Source organism: Anolis sagrei, chromosome 4 (assembly GCF_037176765.1).
Source record: "Anolis sagrei isolate rAnoSag1 chromosome 4, rAnoSag1.mat, whole genome shotgun sequence".
NCBI lineage: Eukaryota > Metazoa > Chordata > Lepidosauria > Squamata > Dactyloidae > Anolis > Anolis sagrei.
In genome coordinates, this window is record NC_090024.1 from 8,578,229 (window position 1) to 8,584,228 (window position 6,000).

At 40.7% G+C, this 6,000-nt stretch overlaps 1 protein-coding gene across 2 annotated transcripts in view; it reads left to right on the plus strand.

Annotated features, from left to right (window-relative positions):
• TSNARE1 (t-SNARE domain containing 1) overlaps positions 1-6,000 on the plus strand; it is a 565,931-nt gene that overhangs the window by 85,182 nt on the left and 474,749 nt on the right. The window contains exon 2 of one of the 2 annotated variants that reach the window (XM_067467251.1): positions 3,573-3,618. The exons of the other annotated variant lie outside the window; for it this stretch is intronic. The gene's annotated coding sequence lies outside the window, so the exon portion shown is untranslated. The remainder of the gene's footprint in view (positions 1-3,572; positions 3,619-6,000) is intronic. 2 annotated transcript variants of the gene reach the window in all.

The window sequence follows — 6,000 nt, forward strand, 5'->3', positions numbered from 1 at the left end:
GAACTGGCAAATAACTTGTGGGTTTAAGACTGAACCATGCATGAGCTGTCCTGTGGATACTAACATTTTGAGTGGTAGAAATTGGGCCAAAACTTGAAGTGGTTTGAACACTGACCTTGAAGTCCCCAACTATCACATCTTTTGCCAAAGCAAGGAGTAAGAGACCTCCAAAGATCTGCAAATCCTTTCAAAATAATATAAGCATTTTTTAATTTAACTGGTGCAGATTTTAAGGAAATTATTTATCTCTATCTGTATCTCCTCCTCTGAAGAACTTACCTGTTCAAACTCTTTGGAGCTGGGAACACTAATAACAATTAACATTTGCAAGACTTAATTGGCTTAATGGGTGGATTAATCTATTAAAGCCTTTAATGATTAATTTGAAGGGCTGGAAGCTAAGAGGCACTGTTTGTTTGTATACTTCGTGAATTGATTAATACTCAGGCTTGGCAGTTCCTCCTTTACTCCATAGCTCCAGGAATCCTGCAGTCCACAAGGACGATAGATGCTTGGGGTGACCGATCAGGCCCTCTCAAATACTACAGTGAAAAATATGTTTTTTAATGTATGGTGATGTGCCTTCGCGACTGGGGGCTATTATTCTCAATAAAGGAGGGATGGACGTGGCATCTTTCCCCCAGGGGATTGCTTCTTGCCCTCCTATAGGAAACTGGAACTCCCAAAAACCCAAAACGCTGTAAACAGCTCAAAATAAGTTTTATTTATCACAAAGTCATTTCTTCAAAGCAATGAGCTGGAAAACTTTAGAGGGGTGAAGGAAAACATACGTTACGGTCTCAATTAGTCCTGGGTCCAAGGGGTTTGAAGCTGAGAAGCCTCACCAAGTTTCCTCTTTCCTCAATGGCTGTGAATGCCAGCCCAGTTCAGTTTGGCCTATGTTTTGAAGATTCAGGATCTTCCTTTGGTGCCAAAAGAACTGGCTTGAAGGCGCCTGGGTCTCCTCAATAATTCTCCAGGACGATCTGGACATAAAGCATGAGTCCCAGGGGTAAAAAACCTCAGAACTGGTGCCAAGAGGTAACTTAAATCAGGGTCCTTTAGAATCAAGTCTTTTACTCACTTCCATATCATAGGAACTCTGATGGCAGAATGAAGAAGAAAAAAGAAGTTCTCCCCTCTTGCAGGAAGAGGTGGAGCCAAACAGTACTGATTGACAGCTACAAGCAACCAATCCATACAACTATACATAAGCAGGGTAAAAGGGGGCAGGATTAAGCATGAAACAACAGTTTAAATCTTACAACTAACAGTTCTATACATAGTTGGCGCTACTCGCTCCGTCACAGGTGATGTATTCATTTCTCTTAAATTAGAAACAACTCTTTGAGATTGTTTGAGAGTGATATCTTCATATACATGTGGAATGGCAGTGGTTCTCAACCGGGGGTCCCCAGATGTTTTTGGCCTACAACTCCCAGAAATCCCAGCCAGTTTACCAGCTGTTAGGTTTTCTGGGAGTTGAAGGTCAAAAACATCTGGGGACCCCAGGTTGAGAAGCACTGTGTTAGAGGATCTCTCACCATTGACACTTGAAGCCAAAGATAATAGCGAGACTATATTTTGACTATAGAATATTACTGAAGGACCTGTAGAGGTCCACAGATGCTTTGGAGGGGAATATTGTTTGGAGTGTGGGTAAGTGGATTCATGGATATTGAGTCTATCAAAAAAAAAAAAAAAAGGATCATACTGTATAGTATTTTCCCACAGATATTCCAGTAATGCTTTTAGTGCAGACATTTAACATAAATTTAAATAATAGTTTAATGTAAAATTAATTACTAAATTTTCCCCTCTGTTGAAAATAGAATTAAGTTCTTTTTTGTTTAGCATATCAATGATTAAATTAGGTTCTTGTGGGTTTTTTCGGGCTATAGAGCCATGTTCTAGAGGCATTTCTCCTGACGTTTCGCCTGCATCTATGGCAAGCATCCTCAGAGGTAGTGAGGTCTGTTCATGCTTCCACTGGAGAGAAGAACAGCTGGGTAGCTCTTTGGAATGATTAAATTAACTGATCAATTCTGGCACATATACACACAGAGAAATATTTAATCAATCTATATAAATAGAAATGTAATGTTCATTTGTGGGATTAACATAACTCCAAAACCACTGGACAAATTGACACCAAATTTGGACACAATACACCTATCAGGCCAACAAGTGACCATCACTCATAAAAACACTGAAAAACACAGCAGAAGAGACTTAAAAAGCAAAAGAAAAAACATTTCAATGCATGCACAAAACCCCATATATACACACATACACACATATATACACATATGCACACATATTTACACATACAAAACACATATTCACAGACTGGGCCACAGCAACACATGGCAGGGGATGGCTGGTAATATATATGCCGATAATTTATCAAGTTGTGTGATTTTCAATGTTTTTTCTCCTGGTGAGGAGATAAATGGTAAACTTATTAATTCTTGCCTGTGGGAATGAAATTTATGAAGGTTTACTTCCCTAGATAAGGAGAAGGACAAAACTCAAAGACTTAAACATTGGTATGAAATGTGAATAAAAACACACAACTACAGAGTTTTAAACAATATACAGCTTGGGGATCTGAATATTGTAAACAAAACAAGCTGCACTTCTTGTTACTTACTTTACTTAGGCGATCCCTAGTTGTCCAAGTAGGATTGTCTTCCAAGATCAGTGTAGTGGCGGTGGGTGACTGTGGAGCCCTATTCTTGATCTGCATCTTCTCCTGCAGTGAGGGCATTGGTTTCCAGGTGGAAGGCGATCCCGGTCAGGGTTGGCTTGACACGCCTTCCTCTTGGCACGTTTCTCTCTTTTACCCTCCATTCGTGCCTCTTCAAATTCTACAGCACTGCTGGTCACAGCTGACCTCCAGATGGAGCGCTCAAGGGCAAGGGCTTACCAGAGTTCATAAGGTTGGCTTTGAACCCATCTTTAAATCTCTTCTCCTGCCAATCCACATTCCATTTTCCGTTCATGAGTTCGCTTTGGGAGATGGTGTTCGGGCCTCTGGACAACGTGGCCGGTCCAGTGGAGTTGATGGTGGAGGACCATTGCTTTAATGCTGGTGGTCTTTACTTCTTCCAGCATGCTGACATTTGTCTGCTTGTCTTCCCAAGAGATTTGCAGGATTTTCCGGAAACAACGCTGATGGAATCATTCCAGGAGTTGCATGTGACGTCTGTAGACAGTCCACGTTTTGCAGGCATATAGCAGGGTTGTCCACATGCTTGTGTATTTCGCCGTCATCTCCTCCTCCTCCTCCTCTTCCTCTGAGGAAATATGTCACTCTCCAAATCCTGATAAGCATCCTGTGAGGTCACACTCTACTGGCTGACAGGCATTGATCAGGAGTAGGGCTTTTTCGTTGGGATTCCCCTAAACCTTTGGGTTCTCTTAGAGGTCTCTGGGGATTGCACGAGATATCCTGGTTGAATAACAAAACTTTCTTTGGGTTGTAGAAATAATAATAATAATAATAATAATAATAATAAAAAAACAAGGGTTTCTTAAGATCTCAACAGTGACTCCTTCTTACATTGCAGGTTGTGGAAGAGTTTTGGGCCAAGAGGATCTGTGGAAAACCCTAAGGTAATGGCAAGGAAATTTTATTTTTGCCAGCTAGTAATAGAATGGTAACTTTGATGAGATAAAATTTGTGGATTTTCACAACGCTTCTTTTATAAGACATGCACTATATTATACATTTACAACTTGTTGATACCTGCGGGTTTTGAGAAACCCTGTTGAGACAAGAAAAGACAAACCATGAGACCAGAAAAGCATAAAAGATAAATATTTTCTGTTGTCCAGAGCTATCATCCCTTCTAAACAAGGCATATAGATTGCTGTTTAGTTGAGAGTCAATCTACATTTCCGACTTTCCAGATTTGTTAAGAATTTTTGGGCTTTTCCCAAAGGGTGCATAACTATCTCTCTCTCTGTGTGTGTCATTGAGTTAATACCTAATGACATACTGTGTACCCCACGAGGCAAGAAGAGTTGATGATATGAACTAATTGGTTGTATTTAAATCTAAACCTGAAAGTTAATGTTGTTGAAAATGGCCCGTGGTTGAAACAGGGCAGCCAATTGTGTATAGGAGCACTCCTGGCAAAACACAGATATGCTTATGTGTGTGCAAATTTGATCCAATGAGGCAGTATACTGGCAATTTCATCCATATTAACTCTGAATTGACAAGTTTATTATTCCGGTGAAAGCAAAGTTGTGGTTTGTTAATCTTCTTTCAAGCTCAAGAGGGTCACGTGGAATGCTTTTATCTGTGTGCGTTTGGCAGAAGCTCTCTGCAATGCTGTACATGCATTTTCCAGCAACATGACAATGAACATATTTGTATTTCAAAAGAAGAGAACCTTAATTTTTTCTGAGATCAAGGATACAAGCAATGTCATGTTTTGGACAGAAGTTTCCTCTTTTTTTGTAAAAAAAAAATGCATCCTTTAGGTCTAAAATTGCTTAGTTCCCCCAGCCCATGTAAATCCCACCCCCTCCAGCCCTTTAAATCATTTTTGCTTAGTGTTGTTGAACCAATAAGCATGTTTTGTTGGAGTTGGACCTTCGTAATTCTCTATCCTAAATATTGTAAGGACTAATGAAGCTTTCTTAGAGCTTAGTTTATTCTTTCCTTATACCTTTTCTGGCAAAGTGAGGTGGACAAATTCTCTGTTTGGTGGTGATTTTATCAGTTGACTCTTACAAGGGAAAAAAAGGCAAAGTTAACAGACACACACATACACACACATTACAGCATAGCCATTGTGGATTGTGCTGTCACACGCTGAGCCTGTGAAAAGGTCTGTAGACAGGACATGTTCTGTATGCTCAACGGGACGCCGGGGGTGCCTCGGATGAGAGGCCCTTTAGATTTCCCTAAACAAAGTCTTTAGAAACTTGGAAAGTTTAACAAAGTTCTTTATTAGTGCTTAGGTCTTCAATAAATCAAACAAATACTTCAAGGCGTTGAATCAACTGGTGGCTTTCTTAATCTTGTCCACAAGGGACAGGCAACTATCTTCATGAACTGTTTCTTCACTATCAGGGAAATCCTTGACCTCTACCTGGGCAATCTGTCTTAGGCTCTGCTGGCGTGGGCCCCTACACCCAGTTCCAAATTGTGTTATGGCTGCCACGCGTGGTCCTTACCAAACAGAGTCCTTTTGTAGATTTCCAAGAGGAAAGAAGGTCTTCAATTCCCAGCAAAGGCTGGCTGTAAAGCTGTGGGACTGGATCCCCCCAGCAAAGGCTATGCTTCTCTGTAGCGCTGTGCGACTGAATTCCCCCCCAGCAAAAGAGCTGTAAAGCTGTGGGACTGGATTCCCCCAGCAAAAACTGTAAAAGATGAAGCTTTCTACAGGTGGAACTGATTCACGTCCTGTACGAAAGACTTCTCTGTGTGAACTGAACTAGAGGTCCCCCTTTTCCCTCCTTAACCCAGAAAAAGGGGCGGAACTAAAGAACATAATGATAATTGATGGGTCATTGGCCCTATGATTGCAAACTAAGGGAAGCCACCTTATTGCAAAATGCAGGGAACCTTGGAATACATGCAAACACTCAAAGAAAGAAAAAGAAGTTGGAGGTCCTGGTACAGCTATACCAGCACATGGATTATAATTTACTTATTTGGGTGTGGAGGGTATCATATATTTAAGTATAGACAGTGTAGATCTATGGTGGATATCTTGAGGGCCTAAGAAAGTTGTTATAATGTAGCTCTCAGCATTCCTCATTGGCTATGATAACTGCTAGAATGTATAGATCCATATGTCTATGGAGCCAAGAATCTGTTGTTGTTAATTGCCCTCATCTCAACCTCAGCTTGTGACTACCTTATGAATGAGAGCCTTCAACGTTACCCTGTTATCAATGATCCTGCTCATGTCTTGCAAAATCAGGGCTATGGCTTCCTTGATTAAGTCAAGTAAAGGTAAAGTTCAACATCTTTATAAA